The sequence below is a fragment of the Nerophis ophidion genome, linkage group LG24 (genome assembly GCF_033978795.1).
Source record: "Nerophis ophidion isolate RoL-2023_Sa linkage group LG24, RoL_Noph_v1.0, whole genome shotgun sequence".
Classification (NCBI taxonomy): domain Eukaryota; kingdom Metazoa; phylum Chordata; class Actinopteri; order Syngnathiformes; family Syngnathidae; genus Nerophis; species Nerophis ophidion.
Window position 1 is genome coordinate 29,019,557 of NC_084634.1, and position 16,880 is coordinate 29,036,436.

The 16,880-nt window shown below is 38.4% G+C and overlaps 1 protein-coding gene across 7 annotated transcripts in view; it reads left to right on the top strand.

Annotated features, from left to right (window-relative positions):
- Nucleotides 1-1,537: 1,537 nt before the first annotated feature.
- The window catches only part of sipa1l1 (signal-induced proliferation-associated 1 like 1), a 240,448-nt gene continuing 225,105 nt past the window's right edge, over nucleotides 1,538-16,880 (top strand). For all 7 annotated transcript variants that reach the window (XM_061886483.1, XM_061886479.1, XM_061886480.1 and 4 more), the window contains exon 1: nucleotides 1,538-1,795. The gene's annotated coding sequence lies outside the window, so the exon portion shown is untranslated. The remainder of the gene's footprint in view (nucleotides 1,796-16,880) is intronic.

A 16,880-nucleotide genomic window follows, 5' to 3' on the forward strand; every position in this document is an offset into this window, starting at 1 on the left:
ACAAACCCACCTACAATCTGATATATCTGATATATCGCTAAACTTTAGAACTTTGTTGTGAAAATCTCCTTCCGCATCTGTTGAAACGCTCCCCACCCACACTGCTTGGTGCCTCGTCTGACCTGCTGTAACGTTGATTACCATAGTAACTAATTAGATGACCATAGTAGCTAATTAGATTGCCATGGTAACTAATTAGATGACCATAGTAGCTAATTAGATGACCATAGTAACTGGTATATCATCCAAAAGCGCAGATTCCAACCATTCAAATACTTTGTATAGTTCAAGCCTTAAGGTCATTAGAAAACATGAGTGCACATCATAATGGCAGCTACATTTTCCATCTTAAAGATCTAAAAAAAATTATTTGGGAATGACCGGCGGGGCCAGATTGAAAAGCTTAATGTGACCGCATGTGGCCCCCGGGCCATAATTTGCCCAGGTCTGCCCTAGAGGAATTAATATGTATGAAAAATAAACAAATCATAGCCTCATTTTACAATTTTCATTGTGTATATACAGATATTTATGTATTTATGTTTCATAGCCAAAACAATGCATGGAATAACTTGATGCATGATGTAATGATATTCAGGTATACGTATATACTGTACTTTTTCCATCCATCCATTTTCTACCGCGTATTCCCCTTTGGGGTTGCGGGGGCGCTGGTGCCTATCTCAGCTACAATCGGGCGGAAGGCGGGTTACACCCTGGACAAGTCGTCACCTCCAAACACGACGAGTTGAGTTTATACCAAAATGGATACATGGATGATACAGCAGAGGATTGGGAGAATGTCATGTGGTCAGATGAAACCAAAATATAACTTTTTGGTACAAACTCAACTTGTCGTGTTTGGAGTAAGAAGAATACTGAGTTGCATCCCAAGAACACCAGACCTACTGTGAAGCATGGGGGTGGAAACATCATGCTTTGGGGCTGTTTTTCTGCTAAGGGGACAGGACGATTGATCCGCGTTAAGGAAAGAATGAATGGGGCCATGTATCGGGAGATTTTGAGCCAAAACCTCCTTCCATCAGTGAGAGCTTTGAATGGTTTTCCACCATAATGTACAAATAAATTCTTTAAATTCCTACAATGTCAATTCCTGGATTTTTTTTCACATTCTGTCCATCACAGTTGAAGTGTACCTATGATGAAAATTACAGACCTCTGTCATCATTTTAAGTGGGAGAACTTGCACAATCGGTGGCTGACTAAATACTTTTTTGCCCCACTGTATATACTGTACTTGTTCCTTGTAGAAGACAAAATGCATTGCTTTTCCTTAAAAAACAAAAAAACATTCATTCAGTATTTTGATTTGATTTCGTAAATTAAACTTCTTTCATTGACTCCAGCTGCTTATGGGATTATGTTGCCATAACAACGGTTTTGCCTTTCTCTCTCCCTCTCTCTCTCCGAATCACGGTTTTCTTCCCTTTTTTGCTGTAATACCGCGAGACTCAGCGGATCGCTCGGCTTTAAGACGACTGCTCTCGCGAGAGTTGACGTGCGGCCAAAGAGGCGGTGACGTCGTCGGCGGCGAAGGGGCGGAGCGAACCTTCTCGCAACTTTGGATGAACTTCTGAGTGGAACAAACGGCAGGCAGGCAGTGAGGAAACACACACACACGGCCAGAAGAAGACACAAAGTGTACAAATCTTGGACGTCTTGTTATTATTATTTTCTATTTTTTTTGAATGAACATCCGTGACTGACAAGCGAAGGTGTATTTTTGTCATCTCTTAACGAGCGAAGGGATGAGAAGGTTCCGTGAATGAGAAAGGTGAGTTGACTTCCATCTTCCCACACTTTCCAACACAAACATGTCAAAAACGTGACGCTTCATTAAGTCGTCTTTATTCGGCTTCCTTCACGCTTCCTTTAGACTAAAGCGAGCAAAAAAGTTTCGCTGGCGGTTTCGAAATGTGACACCGCCACTACCTGCTTCTGCTACATTGTTTCATTTGTATCGCCATGGCGGAAAAAAGACGGAACCGAACGTTAAATGCGGTCTCATTGGAGAAACAGGAAACCTTGGCTATCAGATAGATGTCTCGCTGCAGACGCCCATGCGAATCACACAGGAAACCCCCAAGGGTGTCCGTCCTCTCCCTTGAGGTGCATGGGTGACTTGATTTGTTTGCCAGCTGACTCGGTGATGTCTGCAATGTGCAATCAATCAAAATGGTCGTCTTGTGTGTGGAGGCTTCTTCAGCCTCTGTGATGTAACAACAGCTGTGCATCCAAGTGATGCAGGTGATGTTCCAGCACGTTCCGACTAAAAAGTCCGTTAACAGAGAATAAAACAACTCTGGGTTGTGTAACTTCTGAAATGTTTGAGAAAGCTAACAGTATATAAGCGCGTGTCAACTACCAAAATATATGACTGTGGAGTGTATTTCTGAAAAATGTGTCTAAAAAAAGCTAACAGTCTGTCAAGGACCAAAATATATGAATAAATATCTGAATATAATGTCAAAAAAAGCTAGCATGCCTATTTTAGCACGCTTACAGATAACAGGTAGCATCTGTTAAGTACCAAAATATCAAACTCGAAGTTGTATTTTTTAATATATCGTCAAAAAAGCTAGCATGCCTATTTTAGCATACTTAGGGCTAATAGCTAGCATCTGTCAAGTACCAAAATATCAAACTCGAAGGTGTATGTCTGAATAAATCATCAAAAAAGCTAGCATGCCTATTTTAGCATGCTTACAGCAAACAGGTAGCATCTGTCGAGTACCAAAATATCCAACTCGAAGGTGTATGTATGAATAAATCATCAAAAAAATCTAGCATGTCTATTTTAGCATGCTTACAGCTAACAGGTAGCATCTGTCAAGTACCAAAATATCCAACTCAAAGGTGTATATCTTAATAAATCGTCAAAAAAGCTAGCATGTCTATTTTAGCATGCTTACAGCTAACAGGTAGCATCTGTCAAGTACCAAAATATCCAACTCAAAGGTGTATATCTTAATAAATCGTCAAAAAAGCCTGCATGCCTATTTTAGCATGCTTTCAGCAAACGGGTAGCGTCTGTCAAGTACCAAAATATCAAACTCGAAGGTGTATGTCTCAATAAATCGTCAAAAAAGCTAGCATGCCTATTTTAGCATGCTTACAGCAAACAGGTAGCATCTGTCGAGTACCAAAATATCCAACTCGAAGGTGTATCTATGAATAAATAATTTAAAAAAGCTAGCATGTCTATTTTAGCATGCTTACAGCTAACAGGTAGCATCTGTCATGTAACAAAATATCAAACTCGAAGGTGTATGTCTGAATAAGTCGTCAAAAAAGCTAGCATGCCTATTTTAGCATGCTTTCAGCAAACGGGTAGCGTCTGTCAAGTACCAAAATATCAAACTCGAAGGTGTATGTCTGAATAAATCGTCAAAAAAGCTAGCATGCCTATTTTAGCATGCTTACAGCAAACAGGTAGCATCTGTCGAGTACCAAAATATCCAACTCGAAGGTGTATGTATGAATAAATAATTTAAAAATGCTAGCATGTCTATTTTAGCATGCTTACAGCTAACAGGTAGCATCTGTCATGTACCAAAATATCAAACTCGAAGGTGTATGTCTGAATAAGTCGTCAAAAAAGCTAGCATGCCTATTTTAGCATGCTTTCAGCAAATGGGTAGCGTCTGTCAAGTACCAAAATATCAAACTCGAAGGTGTATGTCTGAATAAAGAGTCAAAAAAGCTAGCATGTTTATTTTAGCATGATTTTAGCTAACGGGTAGCATCTGTGAAGTACCAAAATATCAAACTAGAAGGTGTATGTCTGAATAAATTGTCTAAAAAGCTAGCATGTTTATTTTAGCATGCTTACAGCAAACATGTAGCATCTGTCAAGTACCAAAATATCAAACTCGAAGGTGTATGTCTGAATAAATCGTCAAAAAAGCTAGCATGCCTATTTTAGCATGCTTACAGCAAACAGGTAGCATCTGTCGAGTACCAAAATATCCAACTCGAAGGTGTATGTCTGAATAAAGAGTCAAAAATGCTAGCATGTTTATTTTAGCATGATTTTAGCTAACTGGTAGCATCTGTGAAGTACCAAAATATCAAACTAGAAGGTGTATGTCTGAATAAATTGTCTAAAAAGCTAGCATGTTTATTTTAGCATGCTTACAGCTAACATGTAGCATCTGTCAAGTACCAAAATATCAAACTCGAAGGTGTATGTCTGAATAAATCGTCAAAAAAGCTAGCATGCCTATTTTAGCATGCTTACAGCAAACAGCTAGCATCTTTCGAGTACCAAAATATCCAACTCGAAAGTGTATGTATGAATAAATCATCAAAAAAAGCTAGCATGTCTATTTTTAGCATGCTTACAGCTAACAGGTAGCATCTGTCTTGTACCAAAATATCAAGCTTGAAGGTGTATGTCTGAATAAATCGTCAAAAAAGCTAGCATGCCTATTTTAGCATGATTTTAGCTCACAGGTAGCATCTGTCAAGTACCAAAATATCCAACTCGAAGGTGTATGTCTGAATAAAGAGTCAAAAAAGCTAGCATGTTTATTTTAGCATGATTTTAGCTAACGGGTAGCATCTGTGAAGTACCAAAATATCAAACTAGAAGGTGTATGTCTGAATAAATTGTCTAAAAAGCTAGCATGTTTATTTTAGCATGCTTACAGCTAACATGTAGCATCTGTCAAGTACCAAAATATCAAACTCGAAGGTGTATGTCTGAATAAATTGTCAAAAAAGCTAGCATGCCTATTTTAGCATGCTTACAGCAAACAGGTAGCATCTGTCGAGTACCAAAATATCCAACTCGAAGGTGTATGTATGAATAAATCATCAAAAAAAGCTAGCATGTCTATTTTTAGCATGCTTACAGCTAACAGGTAGCATCTGTCATGTACCAAAATATCAAACTTGAAGGTGTATGTATGAATAAGTCGTCAAAAAAGCTAGCATGCCTATTTTAGCATGATTTTAGCTCACAGGTAGCATCTGTCAAGTAGCAAAATATCCAACTCGAAGGTGTATGTCTGAATAAAGAGTCAAAAAAGCTAGCATGTTTATTTTAGCATGATTATAACTAACGGGTAGCATCTGTGAAGTACCAAAATATCAAACTAGAAGGTGTATGTCTGAATAAATTGTCTAAAAAGCTAGCATGTTTATTTTAGCATGCTTACAGCTAACATGTAGCATCTGTCAAGTACCAGAATATCAAACTCGAAGGCGTATGTTTTAAAATATCGTCAAAAAAGCTAGCATGCCTATTTTAGCATGCTTAGGGCTAATAGGTGGCATATGTCAAGTACCGAAATATCAAACTTGAAGGTGTATGTCTCTGAATAAATCCTAAAAAAAAAGCTAGAATGCCTATTTTAGCATGCTTACAGCTAACTGGTATCATATGTCAAGTACCAAAATATCAAATTCAAAGGTGTATGTCTGGATAAATTGTTAAAAAAGCCTGCATGCCTATTTTAGCATGCATACAGCTAACAGGTAGCATCTGTCAAGTACCAAAATATCAAACTCGAAGGTGTATGTCTGAATAAATCTTCAGAAAAAGCTAGCAATGCCTCTTTTAGCATGCTTACAGCTAACAGGTAGCATCTGTCAAGTACCAAAATATCAAACTCGAAGGTGTATGTCTGAATAAATTGTCAAAAAAGCTAGCATGCCTATTTTAGCACGATTTTAGCTAACAGGTAGCATCTGTCGAGTACCAATGTATCAAACTCGAAGGTGTATGTCTGAATAAATTGTCAAAAAAGCTAGCATGCCTATTTTAGCACGATTTTAGCTAACAGGTAGCGTCTGTCAAGTACCAAAATATCAAACTTGAAGGTGTATGTCTGAATAAATCCTCAAAAAAAAGCTAGAATGCCTATTTTGGCATGCTTACAGCTAACTGGTATCATCTGTCAAGTACCAAAATATCAACCTCAAAAGTGTATGTCTGAATAAATTGTTAAAAAAGCCTGCATGCCTATGTTAGCATGCATACAGCTAACAGGTAGCATCTGTCAAGTACCAAAATATCAAACTCGAAGTTGTATGTCTGAATAAATCGTCAGAAAAAGCTAGCAATGCCTCTTTTAGCATGCTTACAGCTAACAGGTAGCATCTGTCAAGTACCAAAATATCAAACTCGAAGGTGTATGTCTGAATAAATTGTCAAAAAAGCTAGCATGCCTATTTTAGCACGATTTTAGCTAACAGGTAGCATCTGTCGAGTACCAAAGTATCAAACTCGAAGGTGTATGTCTGAATAAATTGTCAAAAAAGCTAGCATGCCTATTTTAGCACGATTTTAGCTAACAGGTAGCATCTGTCAAGTACCAAAATATCAAACTTGAAGGTGTATGTCTGAATAAATCATCAAAAAAAGCTAGCATGCCTATTTTAGCATGCTTACAGCTATCAGGTAGCATCTGTCAAGTACCATAATATCAACCTCGAAGGTGTATGTTTTAATATATCGTCAAAAGAGCTAGTATGCCTATTTTAGCATGCTTACAGCTAACAGGTAGCATCTGCCGAATACCAAAATATCAAACTCGAAGGTGTATGTCTGAATAAATCATCAAAAAAAGCTAGCATGCCTATTTTAGCATGATTTTAGCTAACAGGTAGCATCTGTCAAGTAACAAAATATCAGACTGAGATGTATACCTGTGAAATTAACTAAAATGCTAGTGTGCTAAAATAGTGTGCTAGTGTGCTAACAGTTAGCATGCGCCAAGTACCAAAATATCACACTTGTATAAATAGCTAAAAAAGCATGCATGCTAACTGTTACCAAAATATATGGTGTACAGGCATATCTGAAAATAAAGCCTAAAAAGCTAGCATGCAGATTTTAGCATGCTTACATGCTAACAGCATCTGTCAAGTACCAAAATATCAGACTCTGAGGTGTGTACCAGTGAAATTAGCTAAAAAGCTAGCATGCCAACGTCAACATGCTAACAAGTACCAAAATATATAACTGCGAATCTTTGGGTGTCCCACGATTCGATTCAATATCGATTCTTGGGGTCGCGATTCGATTATAAATCGATTTTTTTCGATTCAACGCGATTCCCGATTTAAAAACAATATTTTTCCGATTCAAAATGATTCTGTATTCATTCAATACATAGGATTTCAGCAGGATCTACCCCAGTCCGCTGAAATGCTAGCAGAGTAGTAGATTTAAAAAAAAAAGAGCTTTTATAGTTGTAAAGGACAATGTTTTATTAACTGATTGCAACAATTTAAATTTGCTTTAAGTATTAAACGAACCAAAAAAATGACTTATTTTATCTTTGTGAAAACATTGGACACAGTGTGTTGTCAAGTTTATGAGAGTGTAAGCCACTGTGACACTATTGTTCTTTTTTTTTTTATACATGTCTAATAATAATGTCAATGAGGGATTTTTAATCACTGCTATGCTGAAATTATAACTAATATTGATACTGTTGTTGATAATGTTCATTTTTTTTTTCACTACTTTTGGTTTGTTTTGTGTCGTGTTTGTGTCTTCTTCAATTGCTCTGTTTATTGCAGTTCCGAGTGTTGCTGGGTCAGGTTTGGTTTTGGAATTGGATTGCATTGTTATGGTATTGCTGTGAATTGTTTTGTTGGATTGATTAAAAAGAAAAAAAAATATATAGATTTTTTTAAAAATGAGAATCGATTCTGAATCGCACAACGTGAGAATCTCAATTCAAATTCGAATCGTTTTTTCCTACACTCCTAAGTGTATATCTAAAAAAATGGCCAAAAAAAGCCTGTATGTTAATTTTAGTACACTTACTTGCTAACAATTAGCATGGGCCAAGTACCAAAATATGACACCTGCAAAAGTTACTAAAAAAGCTTGCACTGCTAACAGTTAGCATGTGTCAAGTACCAAAATATGTGAGCGTGCTGCGCCATTGACTAACATTAGCACGAAACATTTTGACTTCGGAATGGTTTGAATAAGTTGACAAATGTAAAAAAGTGTTAGAAAGGTTGAAATATTGCCTATTCATTTTCAATAGAAAATTGTGGTCCTCTTCGGAAGCATATTTGACGAGCGTATGAAAAGGAGGACGGCTGCTGGAGTGTGCGACTCCCCGTGAATACTTGAAAAACTGGAAAAATCTCAGAAGTTAAAAGCATGTATGAATAGTTTTTTAAATGAATCCGGCCCTAAAAATCCTATTCGGCTTGTTTTTCGTTGTTGTCACGTTACATCCATCCATCCATCTATCCATTTTCGACCGCTTATTCCCTTTGAGATCGCGGGGGGCGCTTGTGCCTATTTCAGCTACAATTGGGCGGAAGGCGAGGTGCACTGTGGACAAGTCGCCACCTCTTCACAGGGCCAACACGGACAGACAACATTCACACATTAGGGACCATTTAGTGTTGCCAATTGACCTATCCCCAGGTGCATGTCTTTGGAGGTGGGAGGGAACCCAAGCAGTAACGGGGAAAACATGCAAACTCCACACGGAATAATAATTTTTCTACCTTTTTTTAAGGAACTCGTTATTTCCACATTCACCCATTCACACACACACATTCACACACTGATGGCGGGAGCTGTCATGCAAGGCGCTAACCAGGACCCATCGGGAGCAAGGGTGAAGTGTCTCGCCCAAGGACACAAGGGACGTGACTCGGATGGTAGAAGGTGGGGATTGAACCAGAAACCCTCAGGTTGCTGGCAAAGCCACTCTCCCAACTTCGCCACGCCGTCCCTTCCCCTAAAGTGGAGGTATGACTGGGTGTGTCAAACTGTGATTGTAGGAGAGGAATAAGGAGGATGTGGATCCGTGCTGTACAGGTGCTCTTCTTGTGAAGTTAATTATATTTATATAGCGCTTTTCTCTAGTGACTCAAAGCGCTTTTACATAATGAAACCCAATATCTAAGTTACATTTAAACCAGTGTTGGTGTCACTCGGAGCAGGTGGGTTAAGTGTCTTACCCAAGGACACAACAGCAGTGACTAGGATGGCAGAAGTGGGGATCGAACCTGGAACCCTCAGTTTGCTGGCAAGGCCACTCTCCCAACCGTACCACGCCGTCCCTTCCCCTAAAGTGGAGGTCTGACTGGATGTGTCAAACTGTGATTGTAGGAGATGAATAAGGAGGATGTGGATCTGTGCTGTACAGTGGCTCTTCTTGTAAAGTGAAGTGAATTGTATTTATGTAGCGCTTTTCTCTAGTGACTCAAAGCGCTTTTACATAGTGAAACTCAATATCTAAGTTACATTTAAACCAGTGTGGGGGTCACTGGGAGCAGGTGGGTTAAGTGTCTTGCCCAAGGACACAAAGGCAGTGACTAGGAGGGCAGAAGTGGGGATCGAACCTGGAATCCTCAAGTTGCTGGCACGGCCACTCTACCAACCGAGCTCTACCGCCCCAGGGCTAGGAGGGGATGCAAAAAGGAGTAAAATGAGACGTTCTCTTGTTGCAAACAGTTATTTTTCTTTCATTATTGATGTGAAACAGTTCCTCTTGGAGATGAGCAAATAATCCATCATTATTTCAGAATCCCCGTCGACCCCTCCACGACAAACATTTCAACTGCAAGCTGAGAATGGGCTCTCGGCCAATCACGGGGGACCTGGCCCCCGAGCCTTGTGATGTGTGTTGGAGGGACAGGCTCCTCGTGTGTGTGGCTAAATGTGTGCATTGACTGAAAGCCGTCTTCTGTATTCATGTATCTGTTCTTTATGTGTATGTAACAGTATGGAAAAATTAAGGGTAAATATGAACAAATTACATTTTTTTTTAATAAAGAGACATAGCGGCTGCTGGCGTGATCCCAGGTTGCAGAGAAGGCAAGCGCGCCGACTTGCAGGCAGAAAGTAATTTCATTAGGAACTAGTAAGGATGAGTACCGAATGCAGTACTTTTTTGTCACCGACCGAATCTTGCCGGTCCTATCTGGCAACGATTCATGTATAATCCAAAGGTGCCATGGTTTTGTTTCTCAGGGCATTCAATCGATTGTACATGGACTGTTTGGTTTGTCTGAGAAGATGTTTAGCCTCTCTTCCGAGTAGGCCTTATTTGTTCATGCTCATAGACTTAGATTCGTCATGTTTTGGTACCTGGGTTGCGCGGTACGTCACACTAAGAGATTGATTGATTGATTCTTTTATCAGTAGATTGCACAGTTCAGTACATATTCCGTACAATTGACCACTACATGGTAACACCCGAATAAGTTTTTCAACTTGTTTAAGTCGGGGTCCATGTTAATCAATTCATGGTACAAATATATAGTATTAGCATAATACAGTCATCACACAGGTTAATCATCATAGTATGTACATTGAATTATTTACATTATTTACAATCCGGGGGGTGGAATGAGGAGCTTTGGTTGATATCAGTACTTCAGTCATCAACAATTGCATCAACAGAGAAATGTGGACATTGAAACAGTGTAGGTCTTATTTAGTAGGATATGTACAGCCAGCAGAGAACGTAGTGAGTTAAGATAGCATAAGAACAAGTACAGTATATACATTAGAAGTACATTTGATTATTTACATTAGGTTGTTTGTAATCCGGGGAGATGGGATGTGAATGGAGGAGGGTATTAGTAAAGTGTTGAAGTTGCCTGGAGGTGTTGTTTTAGAGCGGTTTTGAAGGAATATAGACATGCACTTACTTTTACACCTGTTGGGAGTGCATTCCACATTGATGTGGCATAGAAAGAGAATGAGTTAAGACCTTTGTTAGATTGGAATCTGGGTTTAACGTGGTTTGTGGAGCTCCCCCTGGTGTTGTGGTTATGGCGGTCATTTACGTTAAGGAAGTAGTTTGACATGTACTTCGGTATTAGGGAGGTGTAGCGGATTTTATAGACTAGGCTCAGTTCAAGTTGTTTTACTCTGTCCTCCACCCTGAGCCAGCCCACTTTGGAGAAGTGGGTTGGATTGAGATGTGATCTGGGGTGGAGGTCTAAAAGTAACCGGACTAGCTTATTCTGGGATGTTTGGAGTCTAGATTTGAGGGTTTCGGAGGTGCTGGGGTACCAGGAGGTGCAAGCGTAATCGAAAAAGGGTTGAATGAGAGTTCCCGCTAGAATCCTCAAGGTGATTTTGTTGACCAGAGAGGAGATTCTGTAGAGGAATCTTGCCCTTTGGTTAACCTTTTTGATTACCTTGGTTGCCATTTTATCACAGGAAAGATTAGCCTCTAGAATGGAACGTAGGTAGATGATTTCATCTTTCCTGGTGATAACAATGTCACCCACTTTTATAGTGAAGTCATTGACTTTCTTAAGGTTGATATGGGACCCAAAAAGGATGGATTCCGTTTTACCTAAGTGTATGGATAGCTTGTTGTCGGCGAGCCAGGTGCAAATATTAAGGAGTTCAGCACTGAGGATTTGTTCCACCTGTGACTTGTCCTTGCCAGATACCAGCAGGGCCGAGTCATCCGCAAACAGGAACAATTCACAGTGACATGCTGATGGCATGTCATTTACGTATATTAGGAACAGTAAAGGTCCTAGTATACTGCCTTGGGGGACTCCACAGCTTACTGAGAGGGGAGGGTACACAGTGCCTTTCACCTCTACCACCTGTTTCCTCCCCTCCAAGTAAGATTGCATCCAGCTCGATGAGGTTTCATCGAATCCAATTGCTCAGCGCTTATCCAACAGTATAGCGTGGTTAACGGTGTCAAACGCCTTCTGAATGTCCAGCATGACCATTCCGCAGTATTTACCCGCGTCCACCTCATGTTTGATGTGGTCGGTCAGATAGAGAAGGCATGTGTCAGTGGAGTGGTTAGTTCTGAAGCCGGATTGGAATTTGTACATTAGTTTATTAGTAGCAAGGTATCTATCAACCTGTTCATAAACTATTTTCTCCATTACTTTCAAAATGGAACTGAGAATAGAAACAGGTCAGTAGTTACCAGGTTCTAATTTGCTTCCTTTTTTGTAAAGGGGGGTTACTCTTGCTATCTTGAAATCCTTGGGTACTTGGCCGTGTTTGATTGAGAGGTTTATTATATATGTGATTATTGGGGCAATTGTGGTGGCAGATCACTCTAGCACAGGGGTCACCAAGCTTTTTGAAACCAAGAGCTACTTCTTGGGTACTGATTAATGCTCAGGGCTACCAGTTTGATACACACTTAAATAAATTGCCAGAAAAAGCCAATTTGCTCTATTTACTTATATATATATATATATATATATATATATATATATATATATATATATATATATATATATATATATATATATACTGGTGTTAAAAAAAAAAGGGTATTTCTGTCTGTCATTCCGTCATACATTTTTATTCCTTTTACGGAAGGTTTTTTGTAGAGAATAAATGATGAAAAAAACACTTAATTGAACGGTTTAAAAGAGGAGAAAACAGGAAAAAAATTAAATTTTTAAACATAGATTATCTTCAATTTCGACTCTTTGAAATTCCAAATTCAACAGAAAAACAGAAGAGAAAAACTAGCTAATTCGAGTCTTTTTGAAAAAAAGTATATATTTTTTTCATGGAACACCATTAGTAATTTTTCCTGATTAACATTAATTTTAGAATTTTGATGACATGTTTTAAATAGGTTAAAATCCAATCTGCACTTTGTTAGAATATACAACAAATTGGACCAAGTTATATTTCTAACAAAGACAAATCATTATTTCTTCTAGATTTTCCAGAACAAAAATTTTAAAAGAAATTCGAAAGACTTTGAAATAAGATTTAAATTTGATTCTAAATATTTTCTAGATTTGCCAGAATAATTTTTTTCAATTTTAATCATGAATTTGAAGAAATATTTCACAAATATTCTTCGTCGAAAAAACAGAAGCTAAAATGAAGAATTAAATTAAAAATGTATTTATTATTTTTTACAATAAAAAAACAAATTTACTTGAACATTGATTTAAATTGTCAGGAAAGAGGAGGAAGGAATTTAAAAGTAAAAAGGTATATCTGTTTAAAAATCCTAAAATCATTTTTAAGGTTGTATTTTTTTCTCTAAAATAGTCTTTCTGAAAGTTATAAGAAGCAAAGTAAAAAAAATAAATGCATTTATTTAAACAAGTGAAGACCAAGTCTTTAAAATATTTTCTTGGATTTTCAAATTCTATTTGAGTTTTGTCTCTCTTAGAATTAAAAATGTCAAGCAAAGCGAGACCAGCTTGCTAGTAAATAAATACAATTTTAAAAATAGAGGCAGTTCACTGGTAAGTGCTGCTATTAGAGCTATTTTTAGAACAGGCCAGCGGGCTACTCATCTGGTCCTTGCGGGCTACCTGGTGTCCGCGGGCACCGCGTTGGTGACCCCTGCTCTAGCAGTACTGAGAGCGGACTGAGGCATATCTCTAGGCTATATTGTGATTTTCTCAAAACACACCGCTTCAGATCTGCTTTTAACCTGTGACTAGTGTTCTGTGTCTTGTAATGTCCAGTGTTTTTATGTATTTTACAATGTACTGCTTTTATATTTCCTGTATTTTATATTATTATTTCTTTGGACTGTTTTAGATTTTGATTTTCTTTCTACTGTAAAGTGTCTTTGAGTACTCTGAAAAGCGCTATACGAAATAAAATGTAATATTATTTTTATTTTAAATGGCAACAAGGGAATTATCTCGCTCCAATGTAAATTAAGTAAGGCTCCACTTTTCCAAAAATGCGTTAGCTTGATGCTAATTTATATTGGCTTTTTCTTTTAACATGCTAATGATTAGCATTAGCCATATACATGAGAGTTGAACACCTACACATTTGTTAATGAAAACTACAACTAAAATGCATGTTACAAACAGCTGGTGCATAACAAGTAAAATACTTGCAGTACAACACTTTTTGGGGCACAACAGACAGCAAAGACTGGAGTGACCAACACACCATAAACTATACATCGGACTTGCGACTGTAATTACAATTTAATAATGTGATAATAAAACGAGATATAACAACTGGCCAACATTTACCACAATCTGCTCATTTTTAAATGTTGCAATAAATATTAGATTTTATTATCAAAAACAATTAATATTTATTACACACTAAAAAGTACCGAAAATTGGTACTGTTGAGTACCAGTATAGAGCTTCAGGCACCGGGAATTGGTACTAAATAGAACTAATAAACAGTGTGGATCAGGTGTGCTAGCAGGACAAGGAAAAGGAAATAAAGGTATTGAAAAACTCATAAACCAAACAGGAAATACTACCATAACAAGAGGACCAGGACAGGAAATGATACCAATCAAGGGAGAAAAGTCCAAACTGTCATATGGGCTCACCCCTGCAGTACCATCACATGTCCTCTAAGGGTCCCAGAGCCCCTGTTGGGACTTGACTATTTTCCGCTTTTCTACCTTAAAAACATTGCAAAATTAGATCCTCTTTTTAAAAAGTGCCACAGCTTTAAGGCAGCTATCAGACATTATATCGTAAGCGGGCTTGATCATGATCAGCATATTGTTCACGTTAGAATAAATAGTTTTGCTAATTTCTTTCCCGTATGTAAAAAAAAAAAAAAAAAAGTAGCGGCGACGACTTGTATAATTTTTATTAGTTACTCATTAAACGATTAAATCTATCCTTTTTTATAATTTTGTGTTGCAGCCTTAAGCCAATTACGCAATGATTTGAACAAACGAATCAATAAATGATTCAATTACTGAAATAGTAGCTCGTAAAAGGCTGGGCAAAAATGTCCTTTTTTAAATATCTCAATATTTTTAGGGTTTAGGTGATATTGCGATACACAATATATATCTCGATATTTTGCCTTAGCCTTGAATTAACACGAGACAGAAATCACTACTTAGTCAATTGATCAAAACTGTATTTTATTAAACAGTTATTAAGCAGTAGGACAAACATTCATGTCATTTCAAAACAGAAAGTGCAAGAGCGTCAGAGACATTTTAAAACAAGCTATTAGTGCACTTTTGTGCATGATATCACTAAGATGACATATCAAAACAACACTAAATCAAAGTGCACTTTTTGTACAGAACGCCAGTACAATATTTTAAAACAAATAAAGTGCACTTTTGTGCATGATGTCACACAAGATATTTCAATAACTGTCAAATAAAAATGAGCTGCATAATAGGAAATCACATCGCGATTTGGTAGGTTCCTGCGGACGTTATCTCTTTGTTGACTATTTTTTTCATACGGCGTTGATGTGGAAATGGTTGCATCTGCATTTTGTTGGTGTGGCACCGAATGGAGATGTTGAAATGCGGAGTACGCACTCTTCATTCTCTAGCATGTGACTTTTCAAATGATTCTACATATTAGCCCTAATGCTACTTTTTGTAGCAACGCTTTTGCCCCACACTTGACAAATTACGGTTGTCTGCTCGACATATTCCCACTTGAAGCCAAACCCACCGCCAGACGATGGACCCCCTGCGGTTTTTCTTGGGAATGAATTCTTCCTTCATTTGTTACCAGATTCGCACCTTCTTTCTCTCGTATTACCACTCGCACCACAGCTAACAGCTACCTCTCTGCTCCGCGAGGGCGTATACGTATGTGACGTTTGTAAGAAGGTGCGCTTGCTGTCTGTGAGAAGGAGAGACAACAAAGAGTGGCAAGACCCTACAGTGTAATGCCCGCAGCTAAAAGCAACTGCATGAGAACGTATACTCGATTATCACGATATAGTAATTTTCTGTATCGCACAGAGACAAACCCGCGATATATCGCCCAGCCCTGGCTCGTAATTGTATGCATGATGTTTTTTCAACTTTGTGTTTTTTAAGACCAATACAATAACCTGTCACTTACGTCTATTATTTTTGACATTTACACTTAACCGTAGGCGCCAGCGCCCCCCGCCACCCCAAAAGGGAATAAGCGGTAGAAAAATGGATGGATGGATACACTTAACCGTAGTTTAAGGGTCAGCTTCTTCAGCAGCAGGCGTTCAAACACTTATCAGCGTTCAGGTGGTTGATAAGTTTTGACGTGTTAAAGCTTGATGTCCCCCCAGAACAATTAAAGGCCTACTGAAATGAGATTTTCTTATTCAAACAGGGATAGCAGGTCCATTCTATGTCTCATACTTGATCATTTCGCGATATTGCCATATTTTTGCTGAAAGGATTTTGTAGAGAACATCGACGATAAAGTCCGCAACTTTTGGTCGCTAATAAAAAAGCCTTGCCTGTACCGGAAGTAGCAGACAGAACTCGTGTGATGTCACGGGTTGTGGAGCTCCTCACATTGTTTACAATCATGGCCACCAGCAGCGAGAGTGGTTCGGACCGAGAAAGCGACGATTTTCCCGTTAATTTGAGCGAGGATGAAAGATTTGCGGATGAGGAAAGTGAGAGTGAAGGACTAGAAAAAAAAAAAAGACTATACTGTGGGACACGATTTAGAGGTTATTAGACAAATTTGCTAGGATAATTCTGGAAAATACCTTATCTGCTTGTTGTGTTACTAGTTTTTTAGTGAGATTATATGGTCGTACCTGTACAACCTGAAGGTCGGCCCCGCACCTTTCTTCAGCACCAGTCGACGGGTGGTGGCGATGCCCATCTCTGCCCTTCGCAAGGGACCCTGTTTGAAACACGATCTTTCGAAATGATCGCTGCATAATACACTGTACTTTGTGTGTGTGGTCCAATCCACCTGTGATCGCTTGACCGCTCTGTTCCATAGTAAATCTTCACCGTCACCTTTCGGGAATGTAAACAATGAAACACCTGCTGTGTTTGTGTTGCTAAAGGCGGCCGCAATACACCGCTTTCCACCTAAAGCTTTCTTTTTTGACGTCTCCATTATTCATTGAACAAATAGCAAAAGATTCAGCAACACTGATGTCCAGGATAATGTGGAATTTTGCGATAAAAACAGACAACTTATAGCTGGGA